The 18,358-nt window shown below is 36.4% G+C and overlaps 4 non-coding genes across 4 annotated transcripts; 3 read left to right on the forward strand and 1 right to left on the reverse strand.

Annotated features, from left to right (window-relative positions):
* Positions 1 to 4,719: 4,719 nt before the first annotated feature.
* On the reverse strand, positions 4,720 to 4,793 carry trnat-agu. The gene has a single exon. It is a non-coding gene; the product is annotated as a tRNA-Thr (tRNA).
* Positions 4,794 to 8,034: 3,241 nt separating this feature from the next.
* trnap-cgg lies at positions 8,035 to 8,106 on the forward strand. The gene has a single exon. It is a non-coding gene; the product is annotated as a tRNA-Pro (tRNA).
* Positions 8,107 to 9,072: 966 nt separating this feature from the next.
* trnap-cgg lies at positions 9,073 to 9,144 on the forward strand. Its single transcript has one exon. It is a non-coding gene; the product is annotated as a tRNA-Pro (tRNA).
* Positions 9,145 to 10,109: 965 nt separating this feature from the next.
* On the forward strand, positions 10,110 to 10,181 carry trnap-cgg. Its single transcript has one exon. It is a non-coding gene; the product is annotated as a tRNA-Pro (tRNA).
* Positions 10,182 to 18,358: the final 8,177 nt, after the last annotated feature.

Consider the following 18,358-nt stretch of genomic DNA (forward strand, 5'->3'; position numbering starts at 1 on the left):
GTATAGGTCATAGTCTCAGAACAGCACTAGTTAACAAGTGACTGTCTAGAGCCAAGGCCAGGGAGCAGACAGACAGGCTAAACCGACCGTCTGCTAGCTGCACAGAGTCGTCACTCAGGATCCACCAAATTGAGACTGTGTCTGTCCCCCGAGCAAAACCAAAATATAGGAATTATCAGAAAGTCTGTTTTAGTAACCTGTTTAACATTAAATTAAATAGGACTGAACGCACAGCCAGCACCTCTGATCTAAAGATAGGATTGTTGAATATTAGATCTCTCACGCCAAAAGCGCTTACTATAAACAAAATTATTACCGACCAGGAGTTTAATATAATGTGTTTGACAGAAACATGGATTAAATCGAATGAATATGTAGCATTAAATGAGGCGAGTCCTGCTGGGTATAGTTACATACACCAACCCCGTCTAAATGGCAGAGGAGGTGGAGTAGCAGCTATTTATAATAATAATCTAAACGTCACACAAAAGACTAAACAAAAATGTAAAACATTTGAAGTTCTTTACACCAACATAAAATATTCAGTGTCCGAAAGCAGGTCAAGTCAGTTAATTCCACTAATTATTATTTATAGACCCTCAGGGCCCTACTCTGATTTTCTGATAGAATTTGCAGATTTCATTACAAATGTAGCTACTTCTTTAGACAAAGCATTAATTGTTGGTGACTTTAATATTCATTTTGATAATCAGGAAGACTCCTTAAGAGCAGCAGTTGTGTCCATTCTAGATTCAGTTGGAATCAATCAGAATGTTATAGGACCCACTCATAGTGGTGGACACACTCTCGATTTGTTGTTAACATTTGGATTAAAAATAAAAAACGTAGTCATAATTCCACAGTCTGAAGCTATTTCAGACCATTATCTAATCTCGTTTAAAATTTGCCTAAGTCATTGCATTACTACCTCACCACGTTACCGTGTTAAGCGTACTTTCACGTCAGCTACAGCAGCACGTTTTATTAATAATCTTCCCGAAATTACGATATTAGATAGATCTCCGTCAGACCCCGCAGAGCTCGACTGGGCCACTGAGCATCTAGAAACAACGTTACGTTACACTCTAGATGATGTAGCTCCCCTTAAGACCAAAATGACCAAAATGATCAGGGAGAAAAAATTAGCACAGTGGTATAATGATTATACGCGCACCTTAAAACAGACCACTCGAAAATTAGAACGTAAATGGCGTCAAACAAAATTAACAGTATTTCAAATAGCCTGGAAGGAGAGCCTCTTAAATTATAGAAAATCTCTTAGTGCTGCTAGATCAGCATATTTCTCCACCCTCATAGAAAATAACAAGCATAATCCTAGATTTTTATTCAGCACGGTAGCAAAATTAACAGAGAATAAAAGCACTGCGCTAACATGCACACCATCATTAGGTAGCAATGATTTCATGAACTTTTTTAATAATAAAATTGAAAACATCAGGCAAGAAATCCAGACGGTTAATATAAATCCAAACTATTTTACAAGTAACCCTGTAGACAGCAGTGTAATTATAACGGACAATCAACTACAAAGCTTCACTCCTATTCATGAGAATGACTTAATTTCATTAATCTCCTCATCAAAATCATCAACCTGCATTCTCGATCCCTTGCCTACAAGTTTCTTTAAACAGATAGCTCCAGAGGTAATTAAACCTGTTTTAAAAATAATTAACTCTTCCATTAGCACTGGTTATGTACCTAAATCCTTCAAACTGGCAGTTATCCACCCCCTTATTAAGAAACCTGACCTTGACCCATGTCAGTTGTCCAACTACAGACCGATATCAAATCTCCCCTTTATATCCAAAATTTTAGAAAAGGTTGTAGCACAGCAGTTATGCTCACACCTGCTTATGAATAACATTTTTGAAATGTATCAGTCAGGATTATCCGTCGGATATGTATATATCCAATATATATATCAAGTAATTAATATATATATATATATATATATATATATATATATATATATATATATATATATATATATATATATATATATATATATATATATATATATATATATATATATATATATATATATATATATATATATATATATATATATATATATATATATATATATATATATATATATATATATATATATATATATATATATATATATATATATATATATATATATATATATATATATATATATATATATATATATATATATATATATATATATATATATATATATATATATATATATATATATATATATATATATATATATATATATATATATATATATATATATATATATATATATATATATATATATATATATATATATATATATATATATATATATATATATATATATATATATATATATATATATATATATATATATATATATATATATATATATAGACTAAACAAAATGTAAAACATTTGAAGTTCTTTACACCAACATAAAATATTCAGTGTCCGAAAGCAGGTCAAGTCAGTTAATTCCACTAATTATTATTTATAGACCCCAGGGCCCTACTCTGATTTTCTGATAGAATTTGCAGATTTCATTACAAATGTAGCTACTTCTTTAGACAAAGCATTAATTGTTGGTGACTTTAATATTCATTTTGATAATCAGGAAGACTCCTTAAGAGCAGCAGTTGTGTCCATTCTAGATTCAGTTGGAATCAATCAGAATGTTATAGGACCCACTCATAGTGGTGGACACACTCTCGATTTGTTGTTAACATTTGGATTAAAAATAAAAAACGTAGTCATAATTCCACAGTCTGAAGCTATTTCAGACCATTATCTAATCTCGTTTAAAATTTGCCTAAGTCATTGCATTACTACCTCACCACGTTACCGTGTTAAGCGTACTTTCACGTCAGCTACAGCAGCACGTTTTATTAATAATCTTCCCGAAATTACGATATTAGATAGATCTCCGTCAGACCCCGCAGAGCTCGACTGGGCCACTGAGCATCTAGAAACAACGTTACGTTACACTCTAGATGATGTAGCTCCCCTTAAGACCAAAATGACCAAAATGATCAGGGAGAAAAAATTAGCACAGTGGTATAATGATTATCGCGCACCTTAAAACAGACCACTCGAAAATTAGAACGTAAATGGCGTCAAACAAAATTAACAGTATTTCAAATAGCCTGGAAGGAGAGCCTCTTAAATTATAGAAAATCTCTTAGTGCTGCTAGATCAGCATATTTCTCCACCCTCATAGAAAATAACAAGCATAATCCTAGATTTTTATTCAGCACGGTAGCAAAATTAACAGAGAATAAAAGCACTGCGCTAACATGCACACCATCATTAGGTAGCAATGATTTCATGAACTTTTTTAATAATAAAATTGAAAACATCAGGCAAGAAATCCAGACGGTTAATATAAATCCAAACTATTTTACAAGTAACCCTGTAGACAGCAGTGTAATTATAACGGACAATCAACTACAAAGCTTCACTCCTATTCATGAGAATGACTTAATTTCATTAATCTCCTCATCAAAATCATCAACCTGCATTCTCGATCCCTTGCCTACAAGTTTCTTTAAACAGATAGCTCCAGAGGTAATTAAACCTGTTTTAAAAATAATTAACTCTTCCATTAGCACTGGTTATGTACCTAAATCCTTCAAACTGGCAGTTATCCACCCCCTTATTAAGAAACCTGACCTTGACCCATGTCAGTTGTCCAACTACAGACCGATATCAAATCTCCCCTTTATATCCAAAATTTTAGAAAAGGTTGTAGCACAGCAGTTATGCTCACACCTGCTTATGAATAACATTTTTGAAATGTATCAGTCAGGATTATCCGTCGGATATGTATATATCCAATATATATATCAAGTAATTAATATATATATAACGGATCATCCGTCTCCACACTACTCTGTCCTTAAAATCTGCCTCTTTTAAACCAACCACCTGCATGTCTTCCCCTTACCACATCCATAAACCTTTTCCTTGGTCTTCCTCTTTTCCTCCTTCCTGGCAGCTCCATCTTCAGCATTCTCCTACAGATATACCCCATGTCCCTCCTCTGCACATGTCCAAACAATCTCAATCGTGCCTCTGAGCAGCTGATTTTCATTGCAGTTTGTATGGCGTGGTACCACGCTTACAGCAATAACAAAAAGGAGCTGCAACTAACCAACATTAAGCACCACTGTTCTAAGTGGTATGAGCAGCTGATCTTTATAGGGTACAGCAAAGTTTTGGTCACGAGTAGAAACACGTGGAATAAGAGGAGGATTTTTGAAAACCGCATCCAACAAAGCATTTCGGTTTAGTACGAAAAGCACAGACATGCAATATGGCTCTTCAATCTACCTGGTGTACAATTAAAGTTACTAGAGAGACAAGTGGAAAAGCACAACGACTCTGGTGGGACTAGAACTTAAAACCTTTGAATAACTCTACTGCTGAATCTAGAAGTCCAACACGCTACCCATTGCTCCACAGAGCCCTATGTTGACTAGTGCTGTATTTTACTATCTCGTAACTGTTCATCTTAATGGCTGGCTCGAAGTTTGTATAAAAGCACAGTTTTTTCCATTGCTAACAATACTATCAAGCTTTTAAAAGGGTCAGAGCAAAGCCTGCATTTAGTGCTCCAGAGAAACCATATTATCCATTTGCAATGTTAAATCTCAAGCCATAAAGAAAACGCTGGAAGGCACTCAAGTGGAAGCAGCAAAGGACAACTGCCTCAGGCACTGCTGGGATTTGAACCCAGGATCTCCTGTTTACTAGACAGGCGCTTTAACCATCTAAGCCACAGCACCTCGATGCCACACAGTAAATACTTATGCAGCTGTTGATAAAATATAATCATAAAATATAATATATAATCATAAAATATAATCAAATACAAATTTAGTTAAAATACATATACTACTGAATGAAGATTAATTAATTAATTAATTAAGATACATACACATACTGTTTGTTGACCACGCCCATTATGTCTGTAAACTGACCAATCAATGCAGGGTTTGTTTAAAGTTCTAGCCAATCATTGGACAGAGTCTGTAGGGGCCTATTGAGTGACATCATCACCCGTTTACTGCTCTCAACAAGGTCCTGTAAAGTTGGCGGTGTTTTTTTTTGTTTTGTTTTTGCATCCACGCCTGAATTTATTTATTTATTTGTGTATTGTTATGTATTAATACATTTTTGATGTAAACAACGTGACATTACATACATACAACATAAAGCATTTTTTTTCCTTTTTTGAGGGAAGTAATTTGTGTAATCTGAGAGGAACTTTAACTATTTCTTTAACTGCATCAGGGACGAGCATCTTGTTGACAGCAGCTTTGCAGGCAGGTAGCATTAATGTCTCTGCCACAGTGTGGGGCTTTTTTTGATTAGGCTACGAGTTCAGCTACTAGGTAGCTCACTTTGAGATCTCTCTCATTCACCTTTGTGTTTGTTTTATTAATGTTGACATCATTAATTCTTATGTCATGAATAAACAAGGTCATTATTGCGCCACCTACTGTCACCCAATTACTGTACATGGTGGAGTATTTTCATTACTCTGCCATTCAGTACATCAGAGAAACTAAACTAAATGCAAATTATTTTCAGTAACTTAATAATTTTTTCTGGAGCAATATGAGACCAGCTCTCTCATCCACACTCCCAAATACATCAGTTGTTTGTACAGGATGAAGGCACTATACAATTCTCATCACAGTGTTAAATGAAACCTGACACACTGCTCACATCCTCACACATCTCCTTAATAGGCCAGATGTGTGAGCTTTTCAACTGCACATCTGTGATCTGGTCTAAGAGAGAGAGAGAGAGAGAGAGAGAGAGAGAGATACATAGTAAACATATTAAATAACAAACAAATGATTAATATAATTAGCACAAAATTAAGCAACAATCAAGCACTGACAGTGCCACTAGAGGGCAGTGTGAGACTGACAATTGTCGATGTGACCTGTGTGTTACAATTCAACTGTTTTTATAACTAATGCAGTCCTTTTTTCTTCTTCTTCTTCTTCTTCTTCTTCTTCTTCTTCTTCTTCTTACCTTTTTATTATTATTAGTGTTATTAGTTTAAAGTTTCTTTTACTCCAAGCTTTGATCTTTATTTTAAAAAAGTCACAATATAGAACTACTGCAACATTTCAGTGGTAACATACAGCATGTTTTTGTAAAGTAAGTGACTAAAAACCCCAAAGGATTTTTTTGTCACTTTATATGAGTTGTTATAGAAAAAGCATCAATTAAATGCAGAGAAGCCCATTTTTTTAATAAGACACTGTTTTTATTCCTGTGTATTTGGGTGTGTTTAATTTTATTTAATAAGGTGATTTACAAACAGCCAGAGGTCCTGTTTCCTGTTATGCAAAGTAAAATCTTGGATCAAAAAACCTGAATCATATCCCTAGACCAAAAAGCCTTCTTGTGGAAGAAGTGTCTACTGATATGTCACTGCATAGTTCATGTGCTTTGCTGGCATATGTTTTCAATTTAAACACATAGATAAAACTTAATGTGTCCAGCCAAAGCTGCTTCTGTAACTGCAGGAAACAGAAAGGTTCATTAGTGAACTTGCAAATACATGTCTCCTGTTCTCCATGCTAACATTTAGGAACAGTTACTGTGAAAAGAGAGCATTTTCACATTTAAATCACTCCTATCATGCAGATTACAAAAATTTTCTATGAAATGAGTCCAGGGATCTGAGCAGGCATAAATGGCTGGAAGCCCCGAAGGTCAGCAATTCCTATAATTTTTAATAGAGTTCAACATTTCAGTATTATCTCTAATGACCTCTCCTAACCATGCAGAATCTAACAGATCCACTTTAAATGACCACTTCTACCCAAACAGTAACACAAAAAAATTGTTGTTGACTCAAGTCTCTTAGACAGATGAAGTAGTGCATGGACCCCAACTGGTGAAACAGAGTAGCTTTAACTGAGAGAAGCCACAAATATCATCTAGTCATTTGTGAAATATGCATCTGAAGAGTGAGACTACTTGTCCAGTGCACATAGGGATGAGTTTATGTTGTATACCAAACGTTCGGCGGTCAATTATTTTTGTTTAACAGACCGTTGCTAATAATAACTGACCGCTGTCTGTCTGTCAATACTATGAATGGTAACAAATAAATAACAATCATTTATAATAATAAATAAAACACTTTTGTAATTGATTTATTCTTTGAATTGCAATGCATTGATTTTAGTGAGGTTCGTACACACTTATAGCCATAAATGCAATGGTTCTAAAAATTGACATAATCTTTTCTTTCGGTGTTTCAGTTTTCGGTTTTGGCCTTGGTTTCCTCATTTTTGGTTTTTGGTTCCGGCTAAGAATTTTAATTTCGGTGCATCCCTAAAATATTATCATTGGTGTGGCCCTCTGACACAATTCAGGTTTCTCATGTGGCCCCTTGTAAAAATGTTTTGCCCAACCTGGTCTAGGGAATGGTTCTTTGGGTGCGAAAGGTCCTGAGTTCAACTCTGGGACGAGTCTTAGTTTTACACTGAATAAACTTTGTGTGGGTAAACAAAAGCTGTAATAATGCTGTATGGCTGAACTTGGTTCTCGCTTGCTGCACGTTCCCTCACACCACCAAAGAGATTGAAATCCTTCAAGGGCGATTTCTTCTCCTGAAGCTGCTGAGCCCAAAATTGCCTGAACACCTTGAAATTACTCTGGTTTTATGCTAAACAGTCTGTAAATTGATTACAAAGAAACAAAAAGAATCTTGGACCTCTGGCTGTTTGGATCTCGCCTTCCCTTCACCTACATGTGCAGGGTGTAGTGTCAATCCAGTGGTAAATCAATGCCAAGTGTTGGACTGAATAGTCTAGCTCTTCTCCGATCTTACATTTTAGGTAGCATGAAACCTTGTACATGTGTTTCCAATGTACAGTGACATTTTATTACAAAAGTTTAAATTAAGTTCAAATCTCTAATGAGCCTTTCTGTTTCTTGCAGTTACAGAGGGCAGCTTTGACTGGACACCTCAAGATTTCGGTGACTTTACAGCATGGCTTGTTGGTCTAGGGGTATGATTCTCGCTTCGGGTGCGAGAGGTCCCGGGTTCAACTCCCGGACAAGCCCAGATTTTACAGGAAACAAACTTAAGGGGGTAAAAAGTGCTATCAGGACACTGTATCGGTGATAACTTGTTTCTAGCTTGCTGCACGTTCCCAGTGTGCAGTGTTGGCTAGACACCATTAGGACCTTTGCCATGTAACCTGTGCTCCCTTCTCCTGGCTCATTGGTCTAGGGGTATGATTCTCGCTTGGTGCGAGAGGTCCCGGTTCAACTCCCGGACAAGCCCAGATTTTACAGGAAACAAACTTAAGGGGGTTAAAAGTGCTATCAGGACACTGTATCGGTGATAACTTGTTTCTAGCTTGCTGCACGTTCCCAGTGTGCAGTGTTGGCTAGACACCATTAGGACCTTTGCCATGTAACCTGTGCTCCCTTCTCCTGGCTCATTGGTCTAGGGGTATGATTCTCGCTTGGTGCGAGAGGTCCCGGTTCAACTCCCGGACAAGCCCAGATTTTACAGGAAACAAACTTAAGGGGTAAAAGTGCTATCAGGACACTGTATCGGTGATAACTTGTTTCTAGCTTGCTGCACGTTCCCTCACACCACCAAAGAGATTGAAATCCTTCAAGGGCGATTTCTTCTCCTGAAGCTGCTGAGCCCAAAATTGCCTGAACACCTTGAAATTACTCTGGTTTTATGCTAAACAGTCTGTAAATTGATTACAAAGAAACAAAAAGAATCTTGGACCTCTGGCTGTTTGGATCTCGCCTTCCCTTCACCTACATGTGCAGGGTGTAGTGTCAATCCAGTGGTAAATCAATGCCAAGTGTTGGACTGAATAGTCTAGCTCTTCTCCGATCTTACATTTTAGGTAGCATGAAACCTTGTACATGTGTTTCCAATGTACAGTGACATTTTATTACAAAAGTTTAAATTAAGTTCAAATCTCTAATGAGCCTTTCTGTTTCTTGCAGTTACAGAGGGCAGCTTTGACTGGACACCTCAAGATTTCGGTGACTTTACAGCATGGCTTGTTGGTCTAGGGGTATGATTCTCGCTTCGGGTGCGAGAGGTCCCGGGTTCAACTCCCGGACAAGCCCAGATTTTACAGGAAACAAACTTAAGGGGGTAAAAAGTGCTATCAGGACACTGTATCGGTGATAACTTGTTTCTAGCTTGCTGCACGTTCCCAGTGTGCAGTGTTGGCTAGACACCATTAGGACCTTTGCCATGTAACCTGTGCTCCCTTCTCCTGGCTCATTGGTCTAGGGGTATGATTCTCGCTTGGTGCGAGAGGTCCCGGTTCAACTCCCGGACAAGCCCAGATTTTACAGGAAACAAACTTAAGGGGGTTAAAAGTGCTATCAGGACACTGTATCGGTGATAACTTGTTTCTAGCTTGCTGCACGTTCCCAGTGTGCAGTGTTGGCTAGACACCATTAGGACCTTTGCCATGTAACCTGTGCTCCCTTCTCCTGGCTCATTGGTCTAGGGGTATGATTCTCGCTTGGTGCGAGAGGTCCCGGTTCAACTCCCGGACAAGCCCAGATTTTACAGGAAACAAACTTAAGGGGTAAAAGTGCTATCAGGACACTGTATCGGTGATAACTTGTTTCTAGCTTGCTGCACGTTCCTCACACCACCAAAGAGATTGAAATCCTTCAAGGGCGATTTCTTCTCCTGAAGCTGCTGAGCCCAAAATTGCCTGAACACCTTGAAATTACTCTGGTTTTATGCTAAACAGTCTGTAAATTGATTACAAAGAAACAAAAAGAATCTTGGACCTCTGGCTGTTTGGATCTCGCCTTCCCTTCACCTACATGTGCAGGGTGTAGTGTCAATCCAGTGGTAAATCAATGCCAAGTGTTGGACTGAATAGTCTAGCTCTTCTCCGATCTTACATTTTAGGTAGCATGAAACCTTGTACATGTGTTTCCAATGTACAGTGACATTTTATTACAAAAGTTTAAATTAAGTTCAAATCTCTAATGAGCCTTTCTGTTTCTTGCAGTTACAGAGGGCAGCTTTGACTGGACACCTCAAGATTTCGGTGACTTTACAGCATGGCTTGTTGGTCTAGGGGTATGATTCTCGCTTCGGGTGCGAGAGGTCCCGGGTTCAACTCCCGGACAAGCCCAGATTTTACAGGAAACAAACTTAAGGGGGTAAAAAGTGCTATCAGGACACTGTATCGGTGATAACTTGTTTCTAGCTTGCTGCACGTTCCCAGTGTGCAGTGTTGGCTAGACACCATTAGGACCTTTGCCATGTAACCTGTGCTCCCTTCTCCTGGCTCATTGGTCTAGGGGTATGAATGTCGCTTTGGGTGCGAGAGGCCCCTGGTTTCAAATTCCGGGAGAATTCACTGTTTTCATCTATCAAGATAACAAAACAAGTGTTCAAGCCAGTGACGTCAAATAAGACCTAGACTTTTACCATGTAGGCCAAATGGTGAACACGCAAAAGTCAAGGACATGATATGTTCGCGGTTTAATTATATACGGGTTTGACTTATAAAAATGCTGCTGCAGTGTTAAAGAGCTGTGTTCTGGTGGAACAATCTGCAGGGAATTTGTAAGAAACTAAGATTATAAACAGTGTAGGCAAGATTTTAACATGACGCAGGGAGACCCCAAGGGATTTCAGGTCCGTTGCCTTATCCACTCAGCCATGACTGCGCAAGGTTCTGCGTGAAGTCTGCACATCCATCAATGAGTCAGAGACAGAGAGGAAAAAAACAGTTAATACAGACAAGCATGCAGATGGATGGACAGACAGACAGCATGGTAAATAGAAAAGACAAGCAGTCAGACTAAATCTAAGACTGACAGACAGATAGATAAAGACAAAAAAGCTGACAAATAGATGGCCGGATGCATAGACAGACAGACAGAGAGACAGAATATTATTTAAAAGGTACCAGACTCAAGGTTCAATACCTTCAGGAAACTGAGTGTTGGATGCTGGTTTGTGATGGTTGGATGCTGGTTTGTGATGGTTGGATGCTGGTTTGTGATGGTTGGATGCTGGTTTGTGATGGTTGGATGCTGGTTTGTGATGGTTGGATGCTGGTTTGTGATGGTTGGATGCTGGTTTGTGATGGTTGGATGCTGGTTTGTGATGGTTGGATGCTGGTTTGTGATGGTTGGACGCTGGTTTGTGAATGGAGGGAGGAGCCGGAAAAGCATAGGAAGGAAAAATGCATAAGGGTGCATGGAAACCCGGGGATATTTTATGAGGTTAATATTGAAGCTTCTGCTAGAGATGATGAATGCGGCGGTGCAGCTGTGGCTAGAGTGAAAAGAGACTTGTTGAATTGTGTTCACTGGGTTTCCTGCTTTAGTTAACGGCATTCATTCACGCTGTATGAAATGTCTGTGATGCAGCGCTCTGTTATACTGCATATCTGTATAATTCTATAGCTGTGGCATCATAATGATGTTATTAAGAGGGGGATTGGGACTGAAGACCTGCCACTGTATAAACTATTAGAGAGAACGAGTAACGCTGTGCAGATCTACTGTGTATTTTATTTATTTATGTACAAAAATATGCAATATTATAAATATAATCTATAAAAAATATTTATAAAGAGATCACATTTTCAGGCTTTATGTGATGATGGATGAAGCTGATCTAATGCACTTGGTGACGGCTGAGGGAACGCGCTCAAATGTGATCTTGTTCTGCTTCAGGATCAGTTGCAAAACAAAGCCCAGGTGCTCGTAAGCTCTTAGTAAACGCTTCATGGAGAAAACATGAAACGGAAAAGCATTTAAACACATGCAAAGGTTATTAAATACAACATGCTTTAAAATTAAAACACACCCAAATACACTGGACCAAAATCAGAGTGTTATTAAAAAAGGAGCTTCTCTGCATTTAATTGATGCTTTTTATATAACAACTCATATAAAGTGACAAGAAAATTCCTTTGGAGTTTTTAGTCACTTACTTTACAAAAACATGCTGTATGTTACCACTGAAATGTTGCAGTAGTTCTATATTATGAATCTGGACTTTTTCAATGAAGAACAAAGCTTGGAGTAGAATAAACTAATAACACTAATAATAATAATAATAATAATAAGAAGAAGAAGAAGAAGAAGAAGAAGAAGAAGAAGAAGAAGAAGAAGAAGAAGAAGAAGAAGAAGAAGAAGAAGAAGAAGAAGAAGAAGAAGAAGAAGAAGAAGAAGAAGAAGAAGAAGAAGAAGAAGAAGAAGAAGAAGAAGAAGAAGAAGAAGAAGAAGAAGAAGAAGAAGAAGAAGAAGAAGAAGAAGAAGAAGAAGAAGAAGAAGAAGAAGAAGAAGAAGAAGAAGAAGAAGAAGAAGAAGAAGAAGAAGAAGAAGAAGAAGAAGAAGAAGAAGAAGAAGAAGAAGAAGAAGAAGAAGAAGAAGAAGAAGAAGAAGAAGAAGAAGAAGAAGAAGAAGAAGAAGAAGAAGAAGAAGAAGAAGAAGAAGAAGAAGAAGAAGAAGAAGAAGAAGAAGAAGAAGAAGAAGAAGAAGAAGAAGAAGAAGAAGAAGAAGAAGAAGAAGAAGAAGAAGAAGAAGAAGAAAGGTGGCTTATATAGAATTATGTGACATTTTCACCTGTAGGAAATTTTGTTGGTTGCTCTGATCATTTCAACTTGCAAAATAGTCCAGCTAATATGAAGGAAAATGGTTCTAGTCGATTCCCCACTCTGAGTTGGAAATTGGACTGAGGTATGAAACAGGTAACATTTAGCAGAGGATGGTTTCGATCCATCGACCTCTGGCTTCTATACGGTGCTGGGAAAGGCAGTTTGGTTCTTGTCAATATCAAATGAAGCTTCAATTGAATTTGGGTTACAATACAAAGGATTCAGTCAGAGACCATGCTCAGCTATCAAGATAACAAAACAAGTGTTCAAGCCAGTGACGTCAAATAAGACCTAGACTTTTACCATGTAGGCCAAATGGTGAGCACGCAAAAGTCAAGGACATGATATGTTCGCGGTTTAATTATATACGGGTTTGACTTATAAAAATGCTGCTGCAGTGTTAAAGAGCTGTGTTCTGGTGGAACAATCTGCAGGGAATTTGTAAGAAACTAAGATTATAAACAGTGTAGGCAAGATTTTAACATGACGCAGGGAGACCCCAAGGGATTTCAGGTCCGTTGCCTTATCCACTCAGCCATGACTGCGCAAGGTTCTGCGTGAAGTCTGCACATCCATCAATGAGTCAGAGACAGAGAGGAAAAAAACAGTTAATACAGACAAGCATGCAGATGGATGGACAGACAGACAGACAGAGAGACAGAATATTATTTAAAAGGTACCAGACTCAAGGTTCAATACCTTCAGGAAACTGAGTGTTGGATGCTGGTTTGTGATGGTTGGATGCTGGTTTGTGATGGTTGGACGCTGGTTTGTGAATGGAGGGAGGAGCCGGAAAAGCATAGGAAGGAAAAAATGCATAAGGGCGCATGGAAACCCGGGGATATTTTATGAGGTTAATATTGAAGCTTCTGCTAGAGATGATGAATGCGGCGGTGCAGCTGTGGCTAGAGTGAAAAGAGACTTGTTGAATTGTGTTCACTGGGTTTCCTGCTTTAGTTAACGGCATTCATTCACGCTGTATGAAATGTCTGTGATGCAGCGCTCTGTTATACTGCATATCTGTATAATTCTATAGCTGTGGCATCATAATGATGTTATTAAGAGGGGGATTGGGACTGAAGACCTGCCACTGTATAAACTATTAGAGAGAACGAGTAACGCTGTGCAGATCTACTGTGTATTTTATTTATTTATGTACAAAAATATGCAATATTATAAATATAATCTATAAAAAATATTTATAAAGAGATCACATTTTCAGGCTTTATGTGATGATGGATGAAGCTGATCTAATGCACTTGGTGACGGCTGAGGGAACGCGCTCAAATGTGATCTTGTTCTGCTTCAGGATCAGTTGCAAAACAAAGCCCAGGTGCTCGTAAGCTCTTAGTAAACGCTTCATGGAGAAAACATGAAACGGAAAAGCATTTAAACACATGCAAAGGTTATTAAATACAACATGCTTTAAAATTAAAACACACCCAAATACACTGGACCAAAATCAGAGTGTTATTAAAAAAGGAGCTTCTCTGCATTTAATTGATGCTTTTTATATAACAACTCATATAAAGTGACAAGAAAATTCCTTTGGAGTTTTTAGTCACTTACTTTACAAAAACATGCTGTATGTTACCACTGAAATGTTGCAGTAGTTCTATATTATGAATCTGGACTTTTTCAATGAAGAACAAAGCTTGGAGTAGAATAAACTAATAACACTAATAATAATAATAATAAGAAGAAGAAGAGGAAGAAGAAGAAAAAGAACTGCATTAGTTATAGAAACAGTTGAATTGTAACACAGGTCACATTGACAATTGTCAGTCTCACACTGCCCTCTAGTGGCACTGTCAGTGCTTGATTTTTGCTTAATACTGAGTAAATATTTTTAATAATTTGTTTGTTTTATAATATGTTTATCTCTCTCTCTCTCAGATTAAAGTACAGGTGTGCAGTAAAAAAGCTCACACATCTGGCCTATTAAGGAGATGTGTGAGGATGTGAGCAGTGTGTCAGGTTTCATTTAACACTGTATTATTTTATATGCCTTCATCCTGTACAAACAACTGATGTATTTGGGAGTGTGGATGAGAGAGCTGGTCTCATATTGCTCCAGAAAATTATTAGGTTACTGAAAATAATTTGCATTGTTTAGTGGCTGTTTCTCTGATGTAGTGACTGTCAGAGTAATGAAAATACTCCAGCATGTACAGTAACTGGGTGACAGTAGGTAGCGCAATAATGACCTTGTTTATTCATGACAATAGAATTAATGACTTTAACTTTAATGAAAAACAAACACAAAGGTGAATGAGAGAGATCTCAAAGTGAGCTACCTAGTAGCTGAACTCGTAGCCTAATCAAAAAAAGCCCCACACTGTGGCAGAGACATTAATGCTACCTGCCTGCAAAGCCTTTTTATTTTGATTTAAAAAAGTAGCGGCTTATAGTCAGGAAAATACAGTGTATATATATATATATATATATATATATATATATATATATATATATATATATATATATATATATATATATATATATATATATATATATATATATATATATATATATATATATATATATATATATATATATATATATATATATATATATATATATATATATATATATATATATATATATATATATATATATATATATATATATATATATATATATATATATATATATATATATATATATATATATATATATATATATATATATATATATATATATATATATATATATATATATATATATATATATATATACACAGGGATGCTGGTTTGTGATGGTTGGATGCTGGTTTGTGATGGTTGGATGCTGGTTTGTGATGGTTGGACGCTGGTTTGTGAATGGAGGGAGGAGCCGGAAAAGCATAGGAAGGAAAAATGCATAAGGGTGCATGGAAACCCGGGGATATTTTATGAGGTTAATATTGAAGCTTCTGCTAGAGATGATGAATGCGGCGGTGCAGCTGTGGCTAGAGTGAAAAGAGACTTGTTGAATTGTGTTCACTGGGTTTCCTGCTTTAGTTAACGGCATTCATTCACGCTGTATGAAATGTCTGTGATGCAGCGCTCTGTTATACTGCATATCTGTATAATTCTATAGCTGTGGCATCATAATGATGTTATTAAGAGGGGGATTGGGACTGAAGACCTGCCACTGTATAAACTATTAGAGAGAACGAGTAACGCTGTGCAGATCTACTGTGTATTTTATTTATTTATGTACAAAAATATGCAATATTATAAATATAATCTATAAAAAATATTTATAAAGAGATCACATTTTCAGGCTTTATGTGATGATGGAGGAAGCTGATCTAAGGCACTTGGTGACGGCTGAGGGAACGCGCTCAAATGTGATCTTGTTCTGCTTCAGGATCAGTTGCAAAACAAAGCCCAGGTGCTCGTAAGCTCTTAGTAAACGCTTCATGGAGAAAACATGAAACGGAAAAGCATTTAAACACATGCAAAGGTTATTAAATACAACATGCTTTAAAATTAAAACACACCCAAATACACTGGACCAAAATCAGAGTGTTATTAAAAAAGGAGCTTCTCTGCATTTAATTGATGCTTTTTATATAACAACTCATATAAAGTGACAAGAAAATTCCTTTGGAGTTTTTAGTCACTTACTTTACAAAAACATGCTGTATGTTACCACTGAAATGTTGCAGTAGTTCTATATTATGAATCTGGACTTTTTCAATGAAGAACAAAGCTTGGAGTAGAATAAACTAATAACACTAATAATAATAATAATAATAATAATAATAATAATAATAATAATAATAAGAAGAAGAAGAGGAAGAAGAAGAAAAAGAACTGCATTAGTTATAGAAACAGTTGAATTGTAACACAGGTCACATTGACAATTGTCAGTCTCACACTGCCCTCTAGTGGCACTGTCAGTGCTTGATTTTTGCTTAATACTGAGTAAATATTTTTAATAATTTGTTTGTTTTATAATATGTTTATCTCTCTCTCTCTCAGATTAAAGTACAGGTGTGCAGTAAAAAAGCTCACACATCTGGCCTATTAAGGAGATGTGTGAGGATGTGAGCAGTGTGTCAGGTTTCATTTAACACTGTATTATTTTATATGCCTTCATCCTGTACAAACAACTGATGTATTTGGGAGTGTGGATGAGAGAGCTGGTCTCATATTGCTCCAGAAAATTATTAGGTTACTGAAAATAATTTGCATTGTTTAGTGGCTGTTTCTCTGATGTAGTGACTGTCAGAGTAATGAAAATACTCCAGCATGTACAGTAACTGGGTGACAGTAGGTAGCGCAATAATGACCTTGTTTATTCATGACAATAGAATTAATGACTTTAACTTTAATGAAAAACAAACACAAAGGTGAATGAGAGAGATCTCAAAGTGAGCTACCTAGTAGCTGAACTCGTAGCCTAATCAAAAAAAGCCCCACACTGTGGCAGAGACATTAATGCTACCTGCCTGCAAAGCCTTTTTATTTTGATTTAAAAAAGTAGCGGCTTATAGTCAGGAAAATACAGTGTATATATATATATATATATATATATATATATATATATATACACACATTTCTTAATTAATGCCAAAAGAACAAGAAGTATTACATACTCATGTTAAATTTACACTTCTATATGGAGAAAAAAAAAAAATAAAAATACACTGTACATTAAAATATTACATACATTTTATAGTTTTCGGAGCATTACATGTTTTCAGTGCTTTTTTGTTTCTTGTTTCTTTTAAGAGATTCACATACAATCAGACAATAGACAGACAAATAGATGGCGGATGCATAGACAGACAGACTAATATTTGAAAGGTACCAGACTCAAGTGTTCTGGTCTCCACATGGGTTTAAATCCCACTTCTGACAGTAACTTTATTTTCATTATAAATCAAAACAAAAATATGAAATTAATTTTCCCTTGTCTTTTAAACACTGAAATAACTGTTAATACAGACAAGCAGGCAGATGGATATATAAAATAGATCAATAGATTGATAGGAAAGATGAGCAGGCATATATATGCATTCAGACAGAAAAACAGATAAGACTGATGTAGATAGATAAGAAACACATGCTTGTATGTCAGGATGGCGGCGGTGTAAGGCGCCATACTCAATGTTCAATACCTTCCAGGAAACTGAGTGTTCTGGTCTCCACATGGGTTTAAATCCCACTTCTGACAGTAACTTTATTTTTATTATAAATCAAAACAAAAATATGAAATTAATTTTCCCTTGTCTTTTAAACACTGAAATAACTGTTAATACAGACAAGCAGGCAGATGGATATATAAAATAGATCAATAGATTGATAGGAAAGATGAGCAGGCATATATATGCATTCAGACAGAAAAACAGATAAGACTGATGTAGATAGATAAGAAACACAAATAGAAGGATAAATAAGACAAACAAGTAGACAGGAATTTGTAAAAATAGTTTTTTCAGCGACTAAGGGGATAAGAAACACATGCTTGTATGTCAGGATGGCCGAGCGGTGTAAGGCGCCATACTCAATGTTCAATACCTTCAGGAAACTGAGTGTTCTGGTCTCCACATGGGTTTAAATCCCACTTCTGACAGTAACTTTATTTTTATTATAAATCAAAACAAAAATATGAAATTAATTTTCCTTGTCTTTTAAACACTGAAATAACTGTTAATACAGACAAGCAGGCAGATGGATATATAAAATAGATCAATAGATTGA

This window comes from Silurus meridionalis, chromosome 3, assembly GCF_014805685.1.
Source record: "Silurus meridionalis isolate SWU-2019-XX chromosome 3, ASM1480568v1, whole genome shotgun sequence".
Classification (NCBI taxonomy): domain Eukaryota; kingdom Metazoa; phylum Chordata; class Actinopteri; order Siluriformes; family Siluridae; genus Silurus; species Silurus meridionalis.